Below are 13,051 nucleotides of genomic sequence, written 5' to 3'. Positions count from 1 at the left end.
GAAGTTATAGAGACATAGAGTCATAGATCATGGAAACAGATCCTTCAGTCCAAGCAGTCCATGCCAAACATAATCCCAAACTAAACTAGTCCTACCTGCCTGATCCTGTCCCTTCAAGTCTTTTTTAAATCTCTCTTCTCTTACCTTAAAAATGTGCCCCCAGTCTTGAAATCTGCCATTCTAGGGAAAAGACAACTACCATTAACACTATCTATATCCCTCATTATTTTATAAACTTCAATCAGATTGCCTCTCAACCTCCTACACTCCAGTGAAAATATCCCAGGCCATTTTTTACAACTCAAATCTTCCATACTCTGCAACTTCCTGGTAAAACTCTTCTGAACCCTCTCCTTCCTATAATTGGACAACCAGAACTGAATACAGTATTCCAGAAAAGGCCTCAGCAATGACCTAAAACCTCAACATGATTTCTTAACTCATTTACTCAATCGACTGTGTAATGAAGGTAAATGTGCCAATTGACTTTTTAACCACCCTGTCTGTATGTGATGCAAGCATCAAAGCATTATGTACTTGCACCCCTAAATCTCTCTGTCAATAACATTACCTAAGGCCCTACCGTTTAATTGTATAAGCCCTATTGTTGTTGGCTATACCAAAATGCAATATCTTGCATTTATCCAGACTGAACTCCATCTGCAATTTTTCAGCCAATTGACCCATTTGATCAAGATCCCTTTGTAATCTTAGAAGTTGTCCACTGTAGGAAGAATAGAAATGCAAAGCATTGCTTAAAAGGTAAGAGAATGGGAAGCATTGATGTCCAAAGGGATTAGTGTGTGCTTGTACTTAAATCATTGAAAGCCTAACATGCAGGTGCAATAGGCAAATAGAAAGGCAAATGGTACCTGACCTTCATTGCAAAAAGATTTGAGTACTGGTGTAAAAACATCTTCCTGCATCTGTTTTAGTCTTGTTACTTAAGGAAAGATATGCTTGTCACAGAAGAACTACAACAAAACGTTAACCAGACTGAACTCTAGGATGGTAGAATTGCACTATGAAACGAGATTGAGAAGACTGGTCTATATTATCTAGCATTTAGAAAAATGAGAGGTGGTCTTATTGAAGAACACAGAATTCATAGAGGGTACATGTCTGACTTGGGTATCTAGAACATGAGACAGAGTCTCAAATTAGAACTCAGACAAAGAGGACTTCCTATATTGAGAGGGTGAGATATCTTTGCAATTCTTTACCGCTTTTGGCATGGAAACTCAATCATCAAGTACATCCTCAACAGAAATGCCAGGCATTAAAGGTAGCAAAATATTTGTGGATAATGCAGGAAAATGCTGATGAAATAGAAGATCAGCCAAGATCAAGCTGAATGACAGTGCAGGTTTGAAGAACCAAATGGCCCACTTCTGTTCCTATTTCCAATGTTCCTATGTTCCTGTGTAATAAATAATGTCCTATATGCCGATTGCTACAAAGAACCCTCAGGAAAAGTTCACAATGTTCTTGTCATAAAATGAATCAACCACATTAGTTAGGTTCTCTTTGAAATATAATTTAGCACTTGCATTTATTTTTGAAACACGTCCATGGTATAATTGATTTTCAGTGCACTTAGATACTGAGTAATAACATATTATAACAATTATGATGTTCTCATTGGTACTGACATATTTCCCTAAACATTCCTCATGGCAGTATTTAGGGTACAGCCCTTTATGCAAAAAGTTGCTGTGGCTAAGCACATAGGATTATAAAGTCTCATAAATAGCATCATCACTCTCAAAGATTTGCCCATCCAGAGAGATTATATTTCAGATGTTATGACGCAATTCTAATTTTGATCATTTTTATTTCAAAGAAAGTATTTCCAAATGAATTCAATTTGATTTTAGCAATAAAGTGAATTCCCACACCTCAAAACCATTGAGAATGAATGGGAGGAGTAAGGGTAGTTTGGAAAAAATAATGATGGAAATTTCTGCAGTGATAGTGGACATTAAACATTTAATTATCTTATCTCACAGAGTTAATGCTCCAACTCATCGTATTGGAAATGACTCTTTTCATCAGTGTCTGGTAATCTGAAAGCACACTGGTTGCAGAAGGCTCAAAGTTTGGTTAACAATCCTGCTGGTGAAACCAGAAAGGGATCTGAGGCACCAGCCTCTTGCTGTGAAGAAGAGAGAGAGAGAGAGAGAGCTGATGCAAGAATTGTCAGTCACAAAGCTGGGAATATTATATTGTCTAAAGAAAATAATGTTATCTTTATCCAGGGCCATTCAAAGTATAAAGCTGACTCAGATAATTATGCTGTACTTTTATTTGGTTTCTTGATCTTGAGCAGGTTATGCTATATTTCTTGGGTTAAAGTGAAAAACATAAATTCACTTGCTGCATATGAAGTAAAGCAGGTCAGTGATTTTGATCTGGCCTCTCACCACTAAAAGATCAGTGAAGGGTACATGCAGAGAGGTGTGAAAGACACAGGGCAGGATTTTTTTCACAGGGGAAGGGTTTCCTGGGTTGAGGAATGCATGGTTGTTGATCATGCCAGACCCACATCCAGTTAACAGCTCATTCAATGTTAAGTGGCTGGAGATTGGGCTTCCGGCCCTCTCTCTGACCAAAATCCTGCTTTATGGGACTTTCACTAATCTGATTGGCAGGCAGCTCTGCAATCCAAGCTGTGCCAGTAGCAACAAGGACCAGAACTGAGGCTACAAACACTCCCCAGCGTGTAAATCCCAGAGTCCATGACCTGGTAAATGTGGGTGGTTTCTCAGCAGGGAGGGTAGGTGGGACCCATGGGAGATAGGGAAACATGGGACAAGGATCTTCACACAGAGACTATGGTATAGGTTGCACCCTTAGAAGGCAGACCTTGTTGAAAGTATGGGAGCTTGTCGTGGAATTGGGCTCTTGAGAAACTCATCCTTCCCAAGGCCCAAGTGGGGATGCAGTGAGGTTTGTCCAAGAATTCTTCCTGCCAGCCTTACAACTGAGGCTGGGCAGGAACAAATTTTAGGCTACACTTAAGTGCATCAGCTGAAGCAAGGGCAGGAAGACCTCACCCACCTTCAGTAAAATTGCAGCCAGATTGGGTGCATGTATGAAGGTGATGTCAAGGCCAAATGAGAAATTTTCCGGGATACTGACTACAAACACGCTGAATGTAAAGTATAAAATTCTGCCCATAATGTTTAGTTGCTAAGGTAATAATCATGCATATTAACATCAACTCCCAGTATCTTGTCTGTTGTGTCCTTAATGCAAACAATTAGAATGTTAAAGGCAGGCTTGAAGTCTGAAACAGTGAAACTATTTAATATTGTATTTGTGTTTCATACATTCATAATAATGTCTCTTTGCCCAATATTTTAGCTAATTGTATTTTAAGCAAGTTTATCTTACATAAAACAATGACCAGAATAATACAAATATATAGCTGCTAATATCACAGTAATAACTTATTTGATGCTTGATTCTATCTAATAATGTCCCTACTGTTGTGCCCATACATGTGACAATGCTGAAATAATGTATTGAGTTTAATCTTTATCAATTAAGAGGGGGAGAATCTGACTCTAATCTAATGATGTCTGTACAGTAAATAAGGTTTTTGGGTACTTTTACTTGCAATTGTATTCTCAATTTACTAAATGATTGGAGAGTTTTCATTGTAAACCAGAAATCAATCAAACATTTTGTTCCTGGAAGAGCTCTTGAAATTCTATAAAGGGATGGCAAAATATCTTGGAAAACACAAAATAAAGGGCATTCAGTTTTATTTACATTCAGATGCTGAGGGCTAAACCACAATCTATACAAAGTATTTTCAACCTGCAAAATGCATGAGTTTAAGTTTCTGCTGCACAACTGCTTGCTCTCAGTAGAAGGGTTCATTGCATATTGCACTTAAGTTTAAGAGTGCATATAATTGATACATAATTTACTCAAATAATGTTGATCTAAAAGACTTAATGATCCATCCTATTTTGGATCACATTTTTTTTTATTTAAGACTGTAGCTATACAAACATTGACAAATTATGGTTATCACTGCTTCTGATAAAAAAAATTGTTGTCTTTGTCAGTAGATAATGCAGAATCTGGGTGTGACACTGGGTACTGATGTGTATTTTTTTCTTGATTTGGGAATAATCTATTTTCTTTGATAGACCAGACAGCTCTTGCTCTTCATATATTGCATTATATTTAAGATTGGAATTGTAAGAAGAAAATATGTTGCATTTCTAAAGAGAGAAACATTAAATTCAGTTTTGTGCATAATAGCTGATTACTGTATTAGAATAAATGTCCTATGATTGAAGCAAGTGCAAATGTGCAGGGCATTTCTGCCAATCAATATAATATATATTTTATCTCTTGTTCTTTTTAAATTTGAGAATGACAGTTCTTTCGAAAGATGCCACCTGAATGAGGGAATAGCAATATTCAATGCCCCAGAATTTGGATTCACGTGATGGTGAAACTATCATACTCATCTTAATTAAAGCATACAACTGACAGCAACTTCTAGCATTCACACAAGTGTAACTAAAGACAAAAACACTGAAGTTGTCAGTAGTACTGTGCTTGACTACAGATACCCTGTTGCAATCTTTGTGAACAGAGCTAATAATTTGAAATGAACCACAAATTTTTACAGACTAATCTCGCCATGAAAAAAAATGATTAACAATGTTCAGCCTTACTGGCTAAGGTGTCATTTAATTTTTAATTACTCATGAACCATCGCTCTGATCTTGAAAGGTTAATTTTACAAGCATAGAGGGGCACTTCCTCAGAATATTTAAAATCTGCATTTTTTTTAAACAATGACTTTAAAACTTTTTCTTATTTTAAAGACATAGATTTTATATTTCAGTTTCTACCATAATCTAATGTCAAGTTCCAACTCTTTGTTTCACTTTCTGTGAAATGATTTTCACAATCCATCATCTTTACCTCCTACATTGCTAACTGGGAAAACTCTTCAAGCTAACTGGCCAACCAGTCCATCTCATGGCCATTGACTATTGTCATGTAGCACAGTCTCCTGTAGATGACACAAGGTTCAAATTCACATCAGATTGGAAATCAGTGCCCAGGAGGCTGCTAAACCTTTATGGGTTGCTTTTACCAAGTTCAGTTGTGGTATTGCCCATTGGCTGTTGGCTGCACATCCAGGCTATGAATTTTTCAACAGTTCCTTAGTTTTGCTCACACAGTTCCACTGCATATATATAGCAACATACACCTGAAAAGATTTTGCTGTTTTGGTTTGAGAAAGTAGTTTAAAACTAACAATTATGGTTAAGACTGTTTTAATTTTTTTTAGTTTCTGCACGTTTCTTTTCAGTTAAATGTAATTTTGTATGCTATAGTCTGTGTTTGGAACATGAAGTTTTCTATTGATCTAGAGAGACACAGGAGAACCTGACAGTTCACATTTTATGATACTTTGGCTAATCGGAAGGGTTCATTGACTGCTCTGTATCGATGATAACTAAGATATTTAGCAAATGTTTGTTTAAAATTAAGTATGTTGGGGGAGCGGAGTTAGGCGGCGACAATAAAATGAAAGTACAGGAAAGAAACTGATTTAAAACAAAGTGCAAGCTATCATAACCATACCAATCGTTTATGATTTTGTACAATGTAGAGTTGTCTTAAATTAACTTTGGAATAATTCATAAGCTACTTAAAGAAATTTGATAGCCAAGTTGAAGACTACAGCTTGAATTCCCTCCTCCAGCATCTTAGTTGCTCATCCGCCCTAACCTACCATTGTCTTGTTTCATGACCTCATTAAAGGACTTCCTGGAAAGGCTATTAATTCATAATACGCATTTCTGCTGCAGACGACGAATGTATGTCGCTAGCCATCCAGCCGTGATGGTTCCGCAATAGTCTAGGATATTGAATGTAACGACAGAATGCTCAAAACTTAAATTAATAGCAACAACAACAACTTACATTTAGGCAGCGCCTTTAACATAGTAAAACATCCAAGGCATTTCGGACAAGATTTATAGATCAGCATTGATTGGAGGCTCCAGCATTTTGGACATGCTCGCCCAAGCTTACGATTTCATAAGTCTTATCAAGAAAGTCACAATCAAGCCTAAGCGTCACATATGTTCTGGGATATAACTCTTGTTGAACTGTCACTGCATAGTTCATAAAGGTCATTTGTTAAATGTTTCTATTTCTGCAGCAGTTTTTCTACTTGTTTCCCACTGTCGATGTTTCTGTTTGTGATGATACTTAGTGCCAATTCGCAATGGGCGTCTCTCGTTCATTCTTCATTCTTTCTTTGCCTGTTACGGACTTTCAAATCGATGTTTACTTCTGTTTATTTATGATTATTCCCCCTCCCCTTTTGTTTGCCTCCACCATAAACATGAGCATCCTCCCCCATTGGAATGGTAAAAGTTGAAGGCACTGCTATTTATTTCAATTAAAGATTTTCTTTGCAATCGCCAAATACACCCAGATATCCACAAGTGTTGGAAAATCCTGGTCGTTTCCTGAGAGTTCTCTGTGAGATTTGACGTTCAGAGTTCACTATCAATCGACCAGAGCTCTCACGTTAATCAATGTCAACCTCCTTTGTCTATGCGAGCTTGTCTCCCTCCACAGAGAAAAAAACTCAATCACCGACATTTCTCCAACTTTCGTGTCTTACTAATAGCAATATGTTCTCTAAATTATTGAAAAATGAGACTGACTAATTGTTAGTGATTTAAAAATATCTAACTTGTTTCTGTTGATCGCCGAACATAGCCTCTTTCAACAGCGTTTCTCTCAGAACATCACTGTAACTGGCATACCCCATGCCTCATGTTTAGTCTGCGACTTTGTTTGGAGGGTCACATTACCCAGGCCTTATAACTTAGCTGTTTACGCGTAACGTTCACAAAGTTCTGAGCTGGTCAAAAAAAAACAGTTTGACATGTAATAATCCTGGTGCTGAAGAAAAGCAATTGAAACTGCCTTTATAAATAATGTCATCGTTTTGGTGTCTTGACTGTCGTTTCGGAGTCATTGCAATTTGCCGTTTTGCTGAACAAAATAACTTTTTCTTTGCATTTGTTTGAAAGAAGTTGATACTTAGTGCCAATTCGCAATGGGCGTGTCTCGTCACTGGTACAAGCTGTGAGGATTCACATGGCACGTAACCCACTCATTCTGCTGGAAGATAAAATTGCAATATTCTTGGTTAGATTGCATTTCAGTTGCGAAATCAACTGAAGCAGATTTAACCAGTTCGTACATTGGCCTGTGCTCTGGCACAACATTAATTCTAATTATAAGATCATTTCCACGACTCATTTGCAAGGTTCGTGAACCGTCAACTCGTGGCAATCTAAAAGATTATCAGGCATTAAATTTGTGCAAGTAAACCAAAATTCGGAATTCAGTCAAAAAGTAAAAGCGTCATATATATGTATAAAAACAAGCATTAATTTTAAATAATATATACATATGACCTATGAGTGCCCAATTTGTTTAATCATTTCTATTTCACGATACCAAGTTTACTGTGCGGCCTAGGGAAGTGCAATTACATGAGCATTCTTGGTAAATTTCCAGATTCTACCCGCTCGCCATGGAAACTTCAGCTAAGATGTCCAATCATCGGAGACTTTCATCGTTAGCTTCACCAGTGTAGCTAAATGACGTAGCAAATACGTCGAACTGGTTATGATTTAATAGATAAGTATTGAAATAAACGTTCCTGCAGATATGGTAATATAGCTTCCGCCAAGGTTGCATTGTGCTGACGAGAATGTTACATGGGGAAGCGTGAGAGTGGTCCTAGGAAGAGAAGATCTCTGATCCATACACGTCAGGTAGATTGAGGAGAGGGGAGTATCCTGGAAGTGAATTGGAACTGTGCTGGGTGTCAGTGTTACATTTATAGATTCACAAATAGTCCGAGATAGAAAGTGAGCCGTGTGTCAGTCCTACTTGCAGTGTTTATCCACTAACAACACTGACACCTGAGACTGCATTACTCAACAAGACTGTTGGCTAGCATCTTACATCACACAGGCGAGGCTGGAGATGGAATGCATTTTTAAAAATTGTTTTAGCGAACTTACATCACAGATTACCTCTCAAACGCTGTTTTAAAAAATCAATGCAATTAAAATAATCACACAGTGAAACATTCATAGATTTATCAGAGTGCTGTCAGTAGAATAAATGCAGATTTCTTATCCAAATGCATTGAAGGCAGTAACATTTTACAAAGAATTATTTGGTGTTATAATGTGTATCTGGACGACAGTTTAATGCATGACATGAGAAGTGCAGGTTATGAAGTTATGTGTGTGCACATATATTTATATAGTCTATATATTTGTTGATCATATTTATGTATATTGTATACATTCTATACATCCATGTTAGCGATGCCCTCCGTTCATTTGCTCAAAGGCATGAACAACTTACATGAAATATTGAACCTGCAAATCCGGAGACGCCCAACAACAGACCCAATCAAAAGAAATGAACCCAGAGCCAAACAAACAGCATGGAGAAGTCATGGTCGGAGGCACAGGCAAAACAAGAGAAGTTAAAGGAAGCTCTTAAAGGAAGAGAGAGAGGAGGAAGGGAACAGAGACGCCTAGAGACTGGAGCCCAAATCATGAGGCCCGGGTACCTGAAAATAAGGCCAAGGTTTCCAAAGATGATGATCTAAGAGCATGGCTCCAGGCTCGGGTGAATTTCTCGAGATGGGAAGCAGCCAACCCATACATAATCCATATTAATAAAATAGCCAGTGATCCTTAAAGCCATTGCTGTCCCTTGATTGAACAGAACTCCAGCGACTATTTTCTAGCCCTGCCTCTTTTCTCGAAGGATGAATCTTAAATTTGAAAATACCTCCACAACTGTTTGGGAGATTCATCGTTTAAACAGAATGCAATACGCCCAGATTCTATTTTTAACCTGTTATTTTAAAACAGAATTTAAACCGTCGGTGAACCGGCCAGAGATTAGAGACAGCAATTTTTAATGACCACATTGTGTAATGAATATCTGAGTTCGTATAGGTTACCTTCGAAGCGTGTGTCCACCTCTAACCCAGAATAAGAGAGGATTTTCACTTTGAATGACCTTATTGAGAGTTTATTGATGGCGGTGAAATGAGGTCTGCATTTTTTCACTGTCAGACCCGGGTAAGATATGCTTGCGATCAAAGACTACAATTTGGCGTGTAAATTTATCGCACTCGAGAGAAACAATACCTGACATTATCCCCGAGGAAATACAATGCCCAGGAAGAAACCGAAACGCCAGGAAACTATTTCTGTATTGAAAAATACAGATTGACCGATTTGCAAAAAAAAGTATCGGAGTATAGAAATGCCAGTGCTTGTGGAGAGTAGTATCGATATGATCAAACTAGCCGCCAGACCAAAACGAATCGAGTTGCCTTGCTTTTCAGTAATCAGTAACTGAAGGGGCAGAAACACTCAGATAGGTACATTTATAGAAGCAAGAAAATGTGTTTCTAAGTAAAAGCGGAGACGACCACAGTCTGTTATATAACTACCGCAATAGTTGATTAAGTAATGCCAATAACTGAAAAGGTATACTGTAAATTACGATTTGCCCAACAACGGATTGCAAGGTCAATTTGTGGAATGCTTGTTACAACAGAAGACATAAGCTCCAAGGCAGGTAATGTCCTTTCTGCAGCATCAGCCCCAATATCAACATCGACTGAAACTCCCCAGAAATTGCTCTGGTAATCAATCATCGGTTTCAATCGCAAATGCAAAGCGAAAAATGAGCTTTATTCGGCGCCTAAATTGAACTAATTAGTGGTTTCCAGGAATAAACCAGTTGCTTTGATGTTTAAAGTTGGTGCAGTCTATAACTGGGTGAAATAATTCGGCACCACGGTCGAACCTATCAAAGTGCAAACGACTTTCAACATCGGGAAACAAATGAAAACCTTACGAGATCAAATCGCATAAGTGACTCTCGTCAGTCAATATCTGGACTTAACGGGTTATAAAGGCACCATTAGGTAATAGGGTTAGAGGAATAATGCCTTTACAATTTAATAATGAAGCGTTCACTTTCAAGAGAATCCCACAAGCAACTCGGGAGTACTATGATGGTCTACATTCAGGTTTTTTCTGGCTTGTCTGGATCCTGACTGAACTGCTGTAAAATATGACTCTTGGGATTGTATGTATTCCTATGTGTTTGCACCTCACTTGCTTCTATTTACTGATTTGTACAAAAATGAAATAGTGCAGATACTGGAGATCTGAAATAAAGGCAAAAAACCTGCAGATGCTGGGATCCAAGGTACACAGGCAAGAGGCTGGAAGGACACAGCAAGGCAGGCAGCATCAAGAGGTGCAGAAGTCAACATTTCGGGTGTAACCCTTCTTCAGGACTGGGGGTGGGTGTAGGGAGAGCTGTAGGTAAAGAGCGTAGCAGGGGCAGGGTTGTGAAGTGAGGATAAGTGAAGACAGAGGGTACAACCTGGTTGGTTGATGGGAGGAAGGAGTGGAAGGTGGGGGAGGGACTGGGAATGGAGTAGGGGATGGGAAGGGAGGTTATTTGAAATGGGAGAACTCAAAGTTGAGTCCTCCAGCCTGTAGTTTGCCCAGGCGGAAGATGAGGTGTTGTTTCTCCAATTTGCAGTTTGGTTCATTGTGGCAATGGACGATGCCAAGGATGGTCATGTTGGAAAGGGAGTGGGAAGGGGAATTAAAATAGGCAGTGACTGGGTGATCCGATCGGCCTCTGCGGCCTGCTAAGATGCTTGGCGAACTGTTCCCTAAGTTTACATTTAGTCTCCCAGTGTAGAGAAGACCACATCAGGAGCACCTGATGCATAAACTAGGTTGGAAGAGAGGCAGGTGAACTGCTGTCTCACCTGGAAGGACTGTTTGGGGCCTTGGATGGAAGTGAGAGAGGTGGTGTACTACCAGGTTTTGCAACTGTTCCCGAAGGTTTCTAGGGGTTCGGAGGTGGGTGGGTTGGTGGGTATGGTGGCACTAACCAAGAATTGCTGAAGGGAATGGCCCTTACAGAAGGCAGAGAGGGATGGGGAGGGAAAGATGTTCTTCATGGTTGGATCTAGTTGGAATTGGCAGAAGTGTTTACGTTTGATGCATTGGTTGCAGAGACTGGTGGGGTGGTATGTGAGGACAAGGGATCACTGTCTTTATTGTGTTTGAAGGGGGGTTTTAGAGCAGTTGAACTTGGAATGGAGGTAGTGTGATGGAGGGCTGTCTAGATGACAGAGGGAGGAAAAGCATGTTGTTTGAAATAGGTGGACATCTGAGATGCTGGCCAGAGGAATGTCTCCTCATCCTGCAGCAGAGGCGGAGGAATTGGGAGAATGGGATGGAGTTCTTGTAAGACATTGAGTGGGAGGAGGTATTGTCCAGGTAGGTATGGAGTCTGTGGGTTTATAGTAAACGTCAGCCTAGAGACTGTCGCCAGGAGTGGAAATGGAGAGATTAAGGAAGGGTAGGAATGTGTCGGAGATGAGCCAAGTGAATTTGAGGGCCGGATGGAAGTTGTGGGCGATGTCGATGAACTGCTCCAGTAGACATTGCTGGAGAATTGCAACAGATGTGGCAGCATCTGTGGAGAGAGAAGCAGAAGTTATGCTTTCCAGCCCGGGATATTCAGCATGAAGAAGGATCATAGCGGACTGGAAACGTTAACTCATTTTACCCTGCTCCACAGATACTGTCTGACGGTTATGAGCGTTTTTTCAGCTCTTACCTGTGTGACATTTTGTATCAGTTTTGTGAGGAATGTGATATATGTTGCGAACGGTGTTGTTTTAAATGAGTCTTATAATATCTTCCGCATTGTGTCTAAATCCGCCACACCTTCCTTTCACGACCCTGCGATAAGTGCAGACTCTGTGAACGCAGTGTTCTTCCAGTGACAAATTTAATGCAAACCCCTTGGCACGCTTGCAAGTTTTATGTTCGAGCATGACTTCGAAATATTTTTGTTAACAATTTGTGTTTTGGATATAATTTTCCAGCTGTTTATGCTATTCACTCGTCAGATTGTTTTTGTAATTTTGATTGGGGAAAACTTTAATTGTCAATTACAGCCCAGTAGCTTGGGAACAAGTTACAGAACTTCAGGGCCGCTTGTCTAATTTTTGATAACGTTTCCCCATTTCACGAGATGCTGCCTTATTCGACTCGCCTCAAACATTTCTGCCGCACTGTTGCTACAGTGGACACACCAGGATCAGCTTGGCAGGAGAGAAAGCACCTACACAGTGAGCTCGATCCCCTTATCCAAGACCAAATTGGATTCGTACAAGAGCGACTAGGACATTTGCAGCATTTGGCAACAGAATCAACAATGGATATAGAATGGGTGACAAAATCCAGCGTACACGGGAAACCGCTAGAAACCCAACCCACAATGCTAGTGTGTTGAAAATGGCGGAAGGATTCTAAAATAGAAAAACATTTGAACCCAAGTTTGGTTGTTTTGTTCTCCAGCATTGGAGGCTCGTGCTTTCTTTCCTACCGTGTATTTGAGGACACTTCTATCCCCACTTCCATATTCAATGGGTTTTGACATTTTCTTGTTATTTCAAAGAGGGTTGGGGCCTTCATCTCTCAAGACGGCCCAAAATACTTTAAAGTCTATTGAGTGTTTTGGAAGCACAGTGATATTGAAAATGTCAGAGAACGATTGCAGTCCTTGATTGTGACCGCTAGATGCTGCTACTCGAAGTTAGCTGTCAATGGTTAATACAAAGGTGTCCTAAAATGACCACCTTGAAAACGCCCAGTCATCTGAGCAGAATTACAGAATCCCAACAGGCGCAAAATTAGTCCAAAAATATACAGGGAATAGCAAGTAGAATTTTAAACATTGAGAAAAGATCACAAAAATCAACGGGAATACAGGACATGTGAGAGTGATTGCAAATATAACGATAATGCAAACAAAAACAAAGCTAGCGGCAGGACACTTTGTTTAAAAATCGATGTTCTCTTTCGATTACCTGACTAATAAGTCTTGAATGTAAAAGCAAGTG

The 13,051-nt window shown here is 39.5% G+C and overlaps 1 long non-coding RNA gene across 1 annotated transcript in view; it reads right to left on the bottom strand.

Annotated features, from left to right (window-relative positions):
• Positions 1-433: 433 nt before the first annotated feature.
• LOC122562728 overlaps positions 434-13,051 on the bottom strand; it is a 31,476-nt gene continuing 18,858 nt past the window's right edge. Inside the window, exon 3 of the long non-coding RNA XR_006315395.1 lies at positions 434-7,182. This is a non-coding gene — a long non-coding RNA (uncharacterized LOC122562728). The remainder of the gene's footprint in view (positions 7,183-13,051) is intronic.

Source organism: Chiloscyllium plagiosum, chromosome 25, assembly GCF_004010195.1.
Source record: "Chiloscyllium plagiosum isolate BGI_BamShark_2017 chromosome 25, ASM401019v2, whole genome shotgun sequence".
Lineage (NCBI taxonomy): Eukaryota > Metazoa > Chordata > Chondrichthyes > Orectolobiformes > Hemiscylliidae > Chiloscyllium > Chiloscyllium plagiosum.
Note: the sequence above shows the minus strand (reverse complement) of the source record. Positions and strands in the feature narration are given on the sequence as shown.